General features: G+C 41.8%; 1 protein-coding gene across 4 annotated transcripts in view; it reads right to left on the reverse strand.

Moving 5' to 3' along the window:
* The window catches only part of LOC123990824 (protein dispatched homolog 1-like), an 80,804-nt gene that overhangs the window by 37,339 nt on the left and 29,932 nt on the right, over positions 1 to 13,533 (reverse strand). For 3 of the 4 annotated variants that reach the window (XM_046291711.1, XM_046291708.1, XM_046291710.1), the window contains exon 2: positions 6,501 to 6,575. The gene's annotated coding sequence lies outside the window, so the exon portion shown is untranslated. Of the gene's footprint in view, positions 1 to 6,500; positions 6,576 to 6,705; positions 6,725 to 13,533 lie in introns of those variants that run through there. The other variant, XM_046291709.1, reaches the window with a different exon arrangement.

Raw genomic sequence — 13,533 nt, forward strand, 5'->3', positions numbered from 1 at the left:
ATGATAAATGTGAGCTTTAACAAATGTAGACTATAAATACTCACGTGTGTACTCATGACTGTCACACTTACATGTGGCCCTGATACTGTAGGTGGAGGGTGGTGGGTGTGTTTGGAAGGAGGGGGGGAGCTCATCTCTAAGTAAGTAAAAATTCAGTAAAAATAAATCAGTTTAAAAAAAGTAAAAAAAAGAAGGTCACTCACTCATGACTGTGGGAACTTTTTCTGACAGCCCATCCACTTAATTAACAAAGCATCTGAAACGTTGGTGCCCCGGGCCTAAAAACAAATAGTATATCAAACGGAAACTGATACAGTACCAGGAGCCCAGAAGAAAGAGGCCTGAGAGCTACAGGTATCTCCTCACAACTCTCCTGTGTTTGTGTAGAACGCCCCGACCCATCCATCCACTTCACAGCATCAGGGTACGAAGCAGACATGGACATAATTTTATATACTTCTAGTATATAGCGGACACCCCTTCAAATGAGTGGATTTGGCTATTTCAGCCACACCCATTGCTGACAGGTGTATATAATCAAGCACACGGCCATGCTCCATAGAAAAACATTGGCAGTACAATGGCCTTACTGAAGAGCTCAGTGACTTTCAACGTGGTACCGTCATAGTTTGGTGGAGGAAGAATAATGCTCTCGGGCTGTTTTCATGATTCGGGCTAGGCCAATTAGTTCCAGTGAAGGTAAATCTTAACGCGACAGCATTCAATGACATTTTAGATGATTCTGTGTTTCCAACTTTGTGGCAACAGTTTGGGGAAGGCCCTTTAGTGTTTCAGCATGACAATGCCCCAGTGCACAAAGCAAGGTCCAAACATAAATGGTTTGTCGAGTTTAGTGTGGAACAACTTGACTGGCCTGCACAGAGCCCTGACCTCAACTACATCGACCAGCTTTGGGATGAACTGGAACGCCGACTGCTAGCCAGGCCTAATCGCCCAACATCAGTACCCGACTTAACGAATACTCTTGTGGCTGAATGGAAGCAAGTCCCCGCAGCAATGTTCCAATATCTAGTGGAAAGCCTTCACAGAAGAGTGGAGGCTGTTATAGCAGCAAAGGGGGGGACCAACTCCATATTAATGCCCGTGATTTTGGAATGAGATGATCGACGAGCAGGTGTCCACACACCTATGGTCATGTATGAGGGTATGTTTGTGTATGTAAGAGAGCATGTATATGCATACTTATAGGGGTGAAGGTCTGTTTGTCATTTTTCTTTTACATGAGAAAACAAGCTGTTATTATTATTATTAAAAGGGTGGGTACAGCTTTTTGGCATTTCCACCAGCAAAATATAAGATCTTAAAAATGAAAACTGGAAAGCCGTCCAGTTCCATGTCTTTATTAGACAGCTGTATATGTGCATAAATATTTATAAACAGTGAAATATGGCAGTAAAATGGATGGAGCCGGAAAAACACCCCGCCCAGAGAAAATGGGACCTTGCTACAGAACCTGGATCAATCTCCAGCCCATTAAAAGAAGTGGGAAATTATTAGTGACAGGCTTATTGAATTACATCATGCTTTGGGTCAACAGGCCTCCCTTAAAGGCCTTACAACGAGGGGGCGGTTTTTTTCCTTTCACGGGCCTGTGTCATATGTATATACACACACACACCCGCAACTACACATCCATAATCGAACACACACGCAAACACAGGGAGAATGTTAAGGAACAAGTGAAGGAGAGTGGTTCATAAACCACTGGCTGGCTGCCTGGCACAGCCGTGGGCCTGCAACCCTTTAGTACCCACTCAGCCCATTAGTCTGCTAGAGTAGCACGACCAACACCGCTTTAACTTGACCAATTAAAACACACCCAATAGAAACCCAACAGAGACAGATTGCCAGCCTGTTGTTTTCCATATTGATCCTGTTTGTTTGTTTCATTCATTTCCCATTGAAGTGTTGATTCCTACTCACTCTTATTCATTCTAACCACGACTTATTGTTTGTTTGGAGTGTTGGAAGATTATCGCCAGTGATGACTGGTCTTTGCACTCTATTCCATGATGCAAATACATAAATGACAACTTAACATTAAAGTTATATCATTCGAAAAGACGGTTGCTGGAGTTTTTTTATTTTATATACCATACTACGCCGTGTCAAAATGTCCCTCCTGCTTTCCCCCTCCCCCCCACTCTGTGTCAGTGGGAGAAGTGAGCCTTCCCAGTGTTGAGAGGCTCAGTGACCCTGGACTGGGCTCTCTCTGCCGTGGCAGCCGTAATCGTGCCAGCCAGAATGATTCGGGCGTGGGGGGCCCGGCCCATTCATCCCAGCACACTATGTTTTGTTGAAGCACTTCACACCTTTGGAGGAGTAATTATGGCAGTAAATGACGAGGATTTACGAGATACAGTAAATCACAGTGTTGATCCCATGCTTCTCTCCCTCTCACCCTGGCCAGGGAACAGCCTTCGCACAGTGCGCCCTACACCGGCCTGCAGTCCTCTAGGCTGTTAATGTCAGTCACAATGGTGGCGCACGGGAGACAAAACCTGCTTTAAGGCCTTTCCAATGGAACCCGGCAGAGGCCTTTAGACTGCAAAACCCCTTTGTCATTGTGTGGGCATTAAGTGAGATGTAGTACTGTACAAAGGTTTACAAGCAACTAATCTAATGTAGGATAGAAGAGTGCGGGGGAGGGGGTAGTGAGAAAGGAAATTCAGAGCGTGTCTAAAGGAAGGCTGGTAACTTGGCTTGTAAAAAAGACAAAACACACACACACACACACACACACACACACACACACACACACACACACACACACACACACACACACACACACACACACACACACACACACACACACACACACACGTCAGTGTTAGAATGTCAAAGAGGGGGGTAGAAGAACGGAAGAAAATGTGTGCCATAATGGAGTTGAAGTAGTTTTCCAAACAGAGGAGAGAGAGCGCTGACAGAAAGGATGTCTGATCACTTCAACAGTGTGAAGGATCTTAAATATACACTACCGTTCAAAAGTTCAGGATCACTTAGAAAGGTCCTTGTTTTTTAAAGAAAAGCACATTATTTGTCCATTAAAATAACATCAAATTGATCAGAAATACAGTGTAATGTTGTAAATGACTATTGTAGTGGGAAACAGCTGATTTTTAATGGAATATCTACATAGGCGTACAGAGGCCCATTTTCAGCAACCATCACTCCTGTGTTCCAAAGGCACGTTGTGTTAGCTAATCCAAGTTTATAATTTTAAAAGGATAATTGATCATTAGAAAACCCTTTTTGCAATTATGAAAGCACAGCTGAAAACTATTGTTCTGATTAAAGAAGAAATAAAACTGGCCTTTAGACTAGTTGAGTATCTGGAGCATCAGCATTTGTGGGTTCGATTACAGGCTCCAAATGGCCAGAAACAAAGAACTCTTCTGAAACTCGTCAGTCTATTCTTGTTCTGCGAAATGAAGGCTATTCCATGCAAGAAATTGCCAAGAAACTGAAGATCTCGTACATTGCTGTGTACTACTCCCTTCACAGAACAGCGCAAACTGGCTCTAACCAGAATAGAAAGACTGGGAGGCCCCGGTGCACAACTGAGCAAGAGGAGAAGTACATTAGAGTGTCTAGTTTGAGAAACAGATGCCTCACAAGTCCTCAAATGGCAGATTCATTAAATAGTACCCGCAAAAAACATCAGTCTCAACGTCAACAGTGAAGAGTCGACTCCGGGATGCTGGCCTTCTAGGCAGAGTACCTCTGTCCAGTGTCTGTGTTCTTTTGCCCATCTTAATCTTTTCTTCTTATTGGCCAGTCAGATATGGCTTTTTTTTGCAACTCTCGACACTAATTTCTAAGTGACCCCAAACCTTTGAACAGTAGTGTATATTTAGTGTATTTAGTGAAAAACCCGCTCTAGAAATGAGACTTCAGCATGAGAGATTCCTTTCCCCCTAAAAACCCCTACTCCAGATTTAGCCAACTAGTTCCCCCTCTGCCAAATGTCCCTTTAGCCAGGAGTTCTGATGAAAGTCTCATTCTCTCCCTGGGCGAGCCATTGTTGTGCGGCCTGCTAAATATTTACTCTTCCCAGCTTTCTGAGAGAAGGGATGAGGAGAGGGTCCCTTTGTACAGGAGGGGTCAGAGACACAGAGCTGGTCCTTCCTAGCACCAGACACCAGGATCAGGCATCCTCTACTATCAATTACCCCATTTAAACCAGAGGCACAGGCTCTCTGGGAGAGAGACTAGGAGAGGGGAACCCCTTTCAGAGCTGTTTACATGGGACCACCGGCGGAACTGCCACCACAATAGACCAAAGATGAGCCAAAACAACAGCCAAAATGAACTACAGGGCCTCTAGTTATGAATAGCCTACATCGGGCCTTTGGTGAAACCTTTCTGGCAGCAAGGAACCCAACTCCTCCAATTTGCTATTGATAATCAATAAGGGAAATTAAATCTCCAATCAGTGACCAACCAGGAGTTTCAGAGTTAGGGCCTCCGTTACTGAACAAATATACACACACTATACCTGCCGATGGTCGAGTCAGTTGTGAGGTGTCAAACCCAGATAGTTTGCTGTTCAGAATTGGGTCATTAATGAGTAGGGACTGAGCATTAGGTGAAATAATCTCCTGCTAGGGTTGAATCATTCACGAGGCGGGTATAAATGTAGAATATTCATTTGATCACCCTGTTATTGTAGGAACTCTCCTGCTCGGCAGGAAATGCAAACTGGTAGTTTATTATCCTTTTTGTTGTTGTACTTCTACCCCTTTTTTCTCCCCAATTTCATGATAGCCACAAGGAGTCGCTAGAGCGCGATGGGACGAGGAAATCCCCACCGGCTGGCTTCCGGGTTGGATGCTCGCTGTGTTAAGAAGCAGTGCGGCTTGGTTGGGTTGTATATCGGAGGACGCGTGACCTTCAACCTTTTTCTATCCCGAGCCCGTACGGGAGTTGTAGCGATGAGACAAGATAGTAGCTACTAACAATTGGATACCACGAAATTGGGGAGAAAAAGTGGTCAAATTCAACAACCAAAAATGTATATATAAAAACTTTTTTTTTTAAAATCCTACACCTGTATTCTTTGTAGATTTCAATGTGTCAAAGCAGAGAGGAGCTTTCTCAATACATTAATCTACAAGTGCATTGAGGAAAGTGGATCAAAATCAACAGATAATAAACTTTAAGTAGCCTAATACAACATTTTCCTCCAAAGCTGCCACAAATGAGCACTAACAAACTGCTCATCCTTCAGGTCGTTGCCAAAAGGATTCTTCATCGCTGGCCACAAAAGTGCTTGAGGGCTTAGTACTGTAGATAAACATTTCAACCCCTTCATTAAGGTAATAAACCAGTGTATTACCTGAGGCCTTAGATGATGGAGCAGTTTACAATGCTAAATGATCAAAGCCGTTCCTAACCGAGACTGCTGGCTTTCCAGAATGTTGCACTTTATAATCAGTGCCTCTCTTCACAGTCAGACGAGACGGTCAACACAGCTGCTAGATTCCCTCGCAGGCGGCAGTCATATTTTGACTCGGCGAGCTGCACCGCAACCCCCACCTACGTACACCCTCAACTCCTTACCCCCCACCCAGTCCCCTCCAGTTTTGTCTTATGTAGACCTTATTAAGAGCAGAATCATTGCAGCTGTGCAGGAAAGGTGTAAAGCATGCAGCTTTGCTCTGAATCAACACCAGACTCTGACATTACAAAACAAGCCAACAAAGCAGACCCAGCTGCTCCATTCTGTTCCTCTCCACATTTCATACATGCACTGTCAGATATTGGACATCAACACACACACTGGCACTCACGCACAAGCACAAAAACATACACCTGTTTATTTATTTATCTGATCGATTTTTATGCAACAAAGCGACAGTCAAAGAGAAGGACAATGGTCAGTCTGGTCTTCAACTTGCATTTAGGAACACCTTGCAAAATGTAACAGTTGTCGTCTTTTTGACATGGCTCTGTGTGTGTGTGTGTGTGTGTGTGTGTGTGTGTGTGTGTGTGTGTGTGTGTGTGTGTGTGTGTGTGTGTGTGTGTGTGTGTGTGTAGGGCAGCCTGCGTGAGCTGTAGGTAAACAGATTCACCTTGTGCTTCTCACTGACCCAGTTGTAGCAAGAGCAGAAAAAAAGCTGTTTGACTTATATGGAGAGCCTGTCTGGGCCCGCCAAGCAGAGAGGAATGGGAAAGGGGGAGAGGGTATGATAGAAAGAGTGTATTCACTGTGAAAAATATACTCAGAGTTTGATTACATGAAAGTTGCAATCATTATAGTCCAACAGTTCTTTGAAGACAAAGTACTGGTAACTATTAGTAAAAATAAATGATATATATATATATAAATTAAATGTAAAGAAAAAAGTACTGAATATGTACTTGGTTGTGAGGAATTAGGCTTATATCTTGTTAATCAGTCAAATCTGTGTGTGTTGCAAAGTAAATTGTTATGCTTGTTATATAAGAAGAAAGAGAAAACTAGGTAAAATACTTACCAGGGGAGTGATATTGTCCAACGTAGTGATGCTGTTCATGCGTTCAGATTGGAAAGGGATTCACAATGGGATAAGCTGTAAGAGAGACAAAAAAAACTGAAAAAGTGAAAAAGTGAGGGACTTGAAGCTAAACTTGATGGAAGTTTCACTCTGGCAATCTCATCATGCTGAAGAGTTGCTGGCTCTCTATGGTGATATAATGTACCTTTTGAACTTGATGACACGTCATGTTTTATGACTCCCCAAGCAAAGGCAGCCCTGAGCCAGTGTATGCAGCAGACTTTATAAAGAAGAACAACCAGTAAACATACTTGAACTTCAGCCTTAAACAAGCTACCATTCCAACAAAAACCTACAACGACAATTAGGCTACTCCGAAAAATGGTGCTAGTAAACAGCTTCATCAATTTTTAATAGACCTCAAAAAGCTCTCCTCCTCAAAAGAAAAGGAGAACTCCACACAGAAAATACCTACAAATACTGATTCAAAACATCTCCCAACTCGCAGGCCTGGAAAACAAAAAGTTAGGAAAATCACTTTAATTGGGGGAGAAGGGGGAAGGAGAAAGTGACATGTTTCCTGGGTTTTTCAAAAGAGCCTCTCAAGCTAATGGCTGCTCCCTGCTCAACCACCTTGACCCCCGAGAGGAAGGGTCACAGCAGCCCTGCCGCTCTTGCCCCATTAATAAGGTCACAGGAGGTCACTGTGAAAATTAGACACCGTCAGCAGCAGGGCTGTGGAGCCTTTTTCAAAACAGCCAGGCCCAATGACCAGCTTCCGAACAGCACAACGCTCCACCAAGAGGGGTTTGGTGGTAGGAAGGTGGGAGAAGAGGACAGGAAGATATTCCTCCCCTTCCCTCTCCCTTGACCAAGACAACAACTACTATGTGACCGGAAAGGAGAAGTCCTGGTGCCACCGACTGAACAGACTGCTATTGAAAGCCAACATATGGTCCACATCACCAATTACCAAGGTGTGCGAAGACAGCCACATGAAGAGAACAGCAGCCAGTGATGGAGAAAAATGTGGATGGATGAGAGTTTTTTGGTAAATTGGTTTAACAGCTTTAGGTCACAGGGATTTTACCATAAGGGACAGAAATGGGTTTGCAGTCTTCAAGATCCTCAGATTATTAATTCACCCAGCAAGCTTCAGTCCAAACTGTAGAACTGGTTAAGCAATCAAAGCTACTGAACTCCTCTCTGACATAGGCCTAGGTCTACATTCACCACATCATGACGCAAGCTTGAGTTCCATAATCCAATTGAGTTGTTCAGCATGACTTTTTAAAATATTTTTTTTACAGAGACCACTTACATGTTCTAGTAATGGGGAGGGGGGGTCTATACAGTTACATATATCATTTTGTGCTCGTTGGCTGTACCTGCACCAATATTCCTATATTTTTCCTTTATAGCTTGTTCTCCATCGTCTTTATAACTAATGAGCCAACATGTTTTCATTTTCAGCACTTTTATTTCCAAGACTGATCAAAACCTTTTTGTAATGGCTCCCTTGTCCCTCTGAGCAAAATGTTTGGAACATCAAATTGCAATATAATCACAGTATTGAATCACGAGTATCGAATCGCGAGTATCGCAATACATATCGGCACCTAAGTATTGTGATAATATCATATCGTGAGGCTCCTGACAATTCCCAGCCCTGCTATGTAGCCTGCATGTTCTATGCATGTTACCATTTACAACACACATACCATATGGTCTGTATTAGGAGGAGGGGTAAGGAACATCATTAGCATTTGACAAGGAAATAAATCTAGCTTTACATCACAAAAAGACAAGCCAAGGTACTAACAAACTCACTAGTCTGCCAAACAACTAAGATTGTCACTTTTTTAAGGATAGTGAGAAAACGTGCATTTTCTTTACAATTACAGTAGAATAGCAACAGTTGGTTCTTGCGGCGACACTAATAAACAAATACATTTCCCTCTGGATTAGAGTTGGTCTCTGTTGTACAAAAATGTGTCTAAGATCTTTGAGGGGAAAACCCTTCCGTACTAATTTAGATGAAGTCCTAAACACAGGTCCAATTAATTCACATACATCCTGCTCAAAAATTATTTTAATCTCCCCCTGCCTGGCCACTGGACGGCAGATTCCCAGCATGGCATTAGCCAATTACTCCAATGAGGCTTGGCTTGAGTCACAGTCACCACTAATTTCCAAAGGAGTCACTCTAATTTAATCGGGCAAGTTCAAAACCATGAAATCTCCTGTATACGAATCTTCTTCTGAGAGGATGCATTTGAGTTTGATGGGTATTATTCTCTGAAGATAATTTAAATCATGAAAAATGGACATTAAGACAACTAGTGTTCTTCACACTTGAGCTCAGTTCGAGGAAATCATCCTCCAAACCACTAATTTCTATGATTAAACAGTGTTAAATAACACTAATATGCGAAAACAATATGTTGTGTGTACAAAGGTTTCATTTTGTTGTTAATAATGTGAAAATTGTTGTGGAAATCTGTTGCAGCTCAAGTTGACTACAAAACCCACAATGCAATGCTCCCAGTCTGGGCTGGCTAAGTAGCGAGCTCGCTATATAGCAAAAGTAGCTACACACAATAATACCAAAGTCAATATCAGCATATGAAGGAGCTAGCTGTAAAATCGCCTAAACAAACTACAATATCAATTTAGGAGTCTAACTCTCCGAGTTCAATTTGCAGTTCGCCTATGACCAGAGCGAGTAGAGGACATTGATATGGCAACAACAGCCCTTTCCCATGTTTCCCACAGACACACAGGGAGCATTGCGAGATGATACTTGAAGGATAAACTGAGTTGAATAATTTGTTACACTGTTTAGAAGAGCACATCTAAGAAAAATATAAAACCTTCATGATGATATATAAACGAACCAAACATTCAAAAAGCTAATTTCTCTCCAATTTTTGGCACAAATTTGTTTACATCCCTATTAGTGAGCATTTCTCCTTTGCCAAGACAACCTATCCACCTGACAGGTGTGGCATATCAAGAAGCTGATTAAACAGGTGCACCTTGTGCTGGAGACAAAAGGCCACTCTAAAATGTGCAGTTGTTTCATACAACACAATGTCACAGAAGTCTCAAGTTTGGGGGAGTTTGCAATTGGCATGCTGACTGCAGGAATGTTCACCATAGCTGTTGCCAGAGAATTTAATGTTAATTTTTCTACCAACTCCGTTTTAGAGAATATGGCTGTACGTCCAACCGGCCTCACAACCACAGACCGACCACATGTAACCAAACAAGCCCAGGACCGCCACATCCAGATTCTGCACCTGCAGAATCGTCTGAGACCAGCCACCCGGAAAGCTGATGAAACTGAGGATTATTGCTCTGTAATAAAGCACTTTTGTGGGGAAAAACTCATTCTGATTGGCTGGGTCTGGCTCCCCAGTGGGTGGACCTGGCTCCCAAGTAGGTGGGCCTATGTCCTCCCAGGCACACCCATGGCTGTGTCCCTGCCCAGTCATGTGAAATCCATAGATTAGGGCCTAAAGAATGTATTTCATTTGACTTTATTTCAAATTACTGATTTTCTTATACGAAGTGTAACTCAGTAAAATCATTGAAATTGTTGCATCTTGCGTTTAGATTTTTGTTCAGTATTGCCTTATTCTAAAATGGATTTTTGTTTTTATTAATATTTTTTTATTTTAGCCCTTTTTTGTCCTTAATTTCGTGGGATCCAATTGTTAGCTGTTACTATCTTGTCTCATCGCTACAACTCCCGTACGGGCTCGGGAGAGGCGAAGGTCGAAAGCCACGCGTCCTCCGAGACACAACCTGGCATCCAACCCAGAAGCCAGCCGCACCAATGTGTCGGAGGAAACACCGTGCACCTGGCAACCTGGTTAGTGTACACTGCGCCCGGCCCGCAACAGAGTCAAGATAAAGCAAATAAATATGATAAATAATAACAATTAGAAATAAGATAAAGATAAGGGAGGTAAAGGCAATAAATAGGCCACAAATAATAAATAAATATATAAAATAGGCCATTGAAGGCAAGTTGAGAACAAGTTCTCATTTACAATTGTGACCTGGCCAAGATAAACCAAATAAATAAGATATATAATAATAATAATAATAATAATAATAAAATAAATAAAGATAATAAGATAAAGATTCGAGAGGTAAAGGCAATAAATAGGCCATGGTGGAGAAATAAATACAATATAGCAATTAAAACACTGGAATGGTAGATCTGACAGTAGATGAGTGTGCAAAGTAGAAATACTGGGGTGCAAAGGAGCAAAAATAAATAAGTAATAATAAATTAATAATATATGCCATTTAGCAGACGCTTTTATCCAAAGCGACTTACAGTCATGTGTGCATACATTCTACGTATGGGTGGTCCCGGGGATCGAACCCACTACCCTGGCGTTACAAGCGCCATGCTCTACCAACTGAGCTACAGAAGGACCAAGTAAATACAGTAGGGGAAGAGGTAGTTGTTTGGGATATTTATAGATGATAATAGATAATGACAAAGCAAACATATGTTTTTAGATTGTTTTCTCTCAAATGTATTAAAAATGTAAAACAGAAAGATCACATTTATATAGAGTTGAAGTCGGAAGTTTCCATACACCTTAGCCAAATACATTTAAACTCAGTTTTTCACAATTCCTGACATTTAATCCTAGTAAAAATTCAATTTTAGGTCAGTCAGGATCACCACTTTATTTTAAGAATGTGAAATGTCAGAATAAGAGAGAATGGTTTATTTAATCTTTTATTTCTTTCATCACATTCCCAGTGGGTCAGAAGTTTACATACACTCAATTAGCATTTGGTAGCATTGCCTTTAAATTGCTTAACTTGGGTCAAACGTTTCTGGTAGCCTTCCACAAGCTTCCCACAATAAGTTGGGTGAATTTTGGCCCATTCCTCCTGACAGAGCTGGTGTAACTGAGTCAGGTTTGTAGGCCTCCTTGCTCGCACACGCCTTTTCAGTTCTGCCCACACATTTTCTACGGGATTGAGGTCAGGGCTTTGTGGTGGCCACTCCAATACCTTGACTTTGTTGTCCTTAAGCCATTTTGCCACAACTTTGGAAGTTTGCTTGGGGTCATTGTCCATTTGGAAGACCCATTTGCAACCAAGCTTTAACATCCTGACTGATGTCTTGAGATGTTGCTTCAATATATCCACATAATCTTCCTCTTCATGATGCCATCTATTTTGTGAAGTGCACCAGTCCCTCCTGCAGTAAATCAACCCCACAACATGATGCTGCTACCCCCCATACGTCACGGTTGGGATGGTATTCTTCAGCTTGCAAGCCTCCCCCCATTTCCTCCAAACATAACAATGGTCATTATGGCCAAACCGTTCTATTTTTGTTTCATCAGACCAGAGGACATTTCTCCAATAAGTACCATCTTTGTCCCAAGTGCAGTTGCAAAACCTAGTCTGTCTTTTTTATGGCGGTTTTGGAGCAGTGGCTTCTTCCTTGCTGAGCGGCCTTTCAGCTTATGTCGATATTGGACTTGTTTACTGTGGATATTGATACTTTTGTACCCATTTCCTCCAGCATCTTCACAAGGTCCTTTGCTGTTGTTCTGGGATTTCAGTTTTTCACACCAAAGTACGTTCATCTCTAGGAGACAGAACGAGTCTCCTTCCTGAGCGGTATGAAGGGTGCCTGGTCCCATGGTGTTTATACTTGCGCACTATCGTTTGTACAGATGAACGTGACACCTTCAGGAGTTTGGAAATTGCTCCCAAGGATGAACCAGACTTGTGGAGGTCTACAATTTTTTTTCTGAGGTCTTGGCTGATTTCTTTTGATTTGCCCATTATGTCAGGCAAAGAGACACTGAGTTTGAAGGCAGGCCTTGAAATACATCCACAGCTACACCTCCAATTGCCTCAAATTATGTCAATTAGCCTATCAGAAGCTTCTAAAGCTATGACATAATTTTAGGGAATTTTCCAAGCTGTTTAAAAGGCAAGTTCAACATAGTGTATCTAAACTTCTGACCCACTGGAAATGTGATACTACAGTGAATTATAAGTAAAATAATTTGTTTGTAAACAATTGTTGGAAGAATTACTTGTGTCATGCACAAAGTAGATGTTCTAACGGACTTGCAAACACTATAATTTGTTAACAAGACATGTGGAGTGGTTGAAAAACGAGTTTTAATGACTACAACCTAAGTGTATGTAAACATCAGACTTCAAATGTAGGTATTCAGACACTTTACTCCGTACTTTGTTGAAGCACCGTTGGCAGCAATTACAGCCTCAAGTCTTCTTGGGTATGACGCTACAAGCTTGGCACACCTGTATCTGGGGAGTTTCTCCCATTCTTCTCTGCAAATCCTTTCAAGCCCTGTCAGGTTGGATGGGGAGCGCTACTGCACAGCTATTTTCAGGTCTCAGAGCTCTACGGATAATTCCTTTGACCACATGGCTTGGTTTTTGCTCTGACATGCACTGTCAACTGTGTGCCTTTACAAATCATGTCCAATCAATTGAAATTACCACAACTGGACTCCATCAAGAATGATCAATCGAAACAGGATGCACCTGATCTCAATTTCGAGTCTAATAGCGAAGGGTCTATATACTTATGTAAATAAGGTATTTTGTAAAAACCTGATTTCGCTTTGTTATTATGGTGTATTGTGTATAGATTTGAGGATTTTTTTTATTTAATCAATTTTAGAATAAGGCTGTAAGGTAACAAAATGTGGAAAAAGTCAAGGGGTCTGAATAAATCAAATCAAAGTTTGTCACGTGGGCCGAATACAACAGGTATAGTAGAGTGTCGTACAGTGAAATACTTACTTACAGGCCCTAACCAATAGTGCGTGTGTGTAGGTAAGTAAAGAAATAAAAAGTAAACAGACATTTTAAAATAAGATGTCTATATACAGATAAGAAGGCTATATACAGACACCGGTTAGTCAGGCTTATTGAAGTAGTATGTGGGTATGGTTAAAGTGACTATGCAAATATGATGAACAGAGAGTAGCAGTAGCGTAAAAAGAGG

This window comes from Oncorhynchus gorbuscha, linkage group LG12 (genome assembly GCF_021184085.1).
Source record: "Oncorhynchus gorbuscha isolate QuinsamMale2020 ecotype Even-year linkage group LG12, OgorEven_v1.0, whole genome shotgun sequence".
In the NCBI taxonomy this organism is placed as follows: Eukaryota; Metazoa; Chordata; class Actinopteri; order Salmoniformes; family Salmonidae; genus Oncorhynchus; species Oncorhynchus gorbuscha.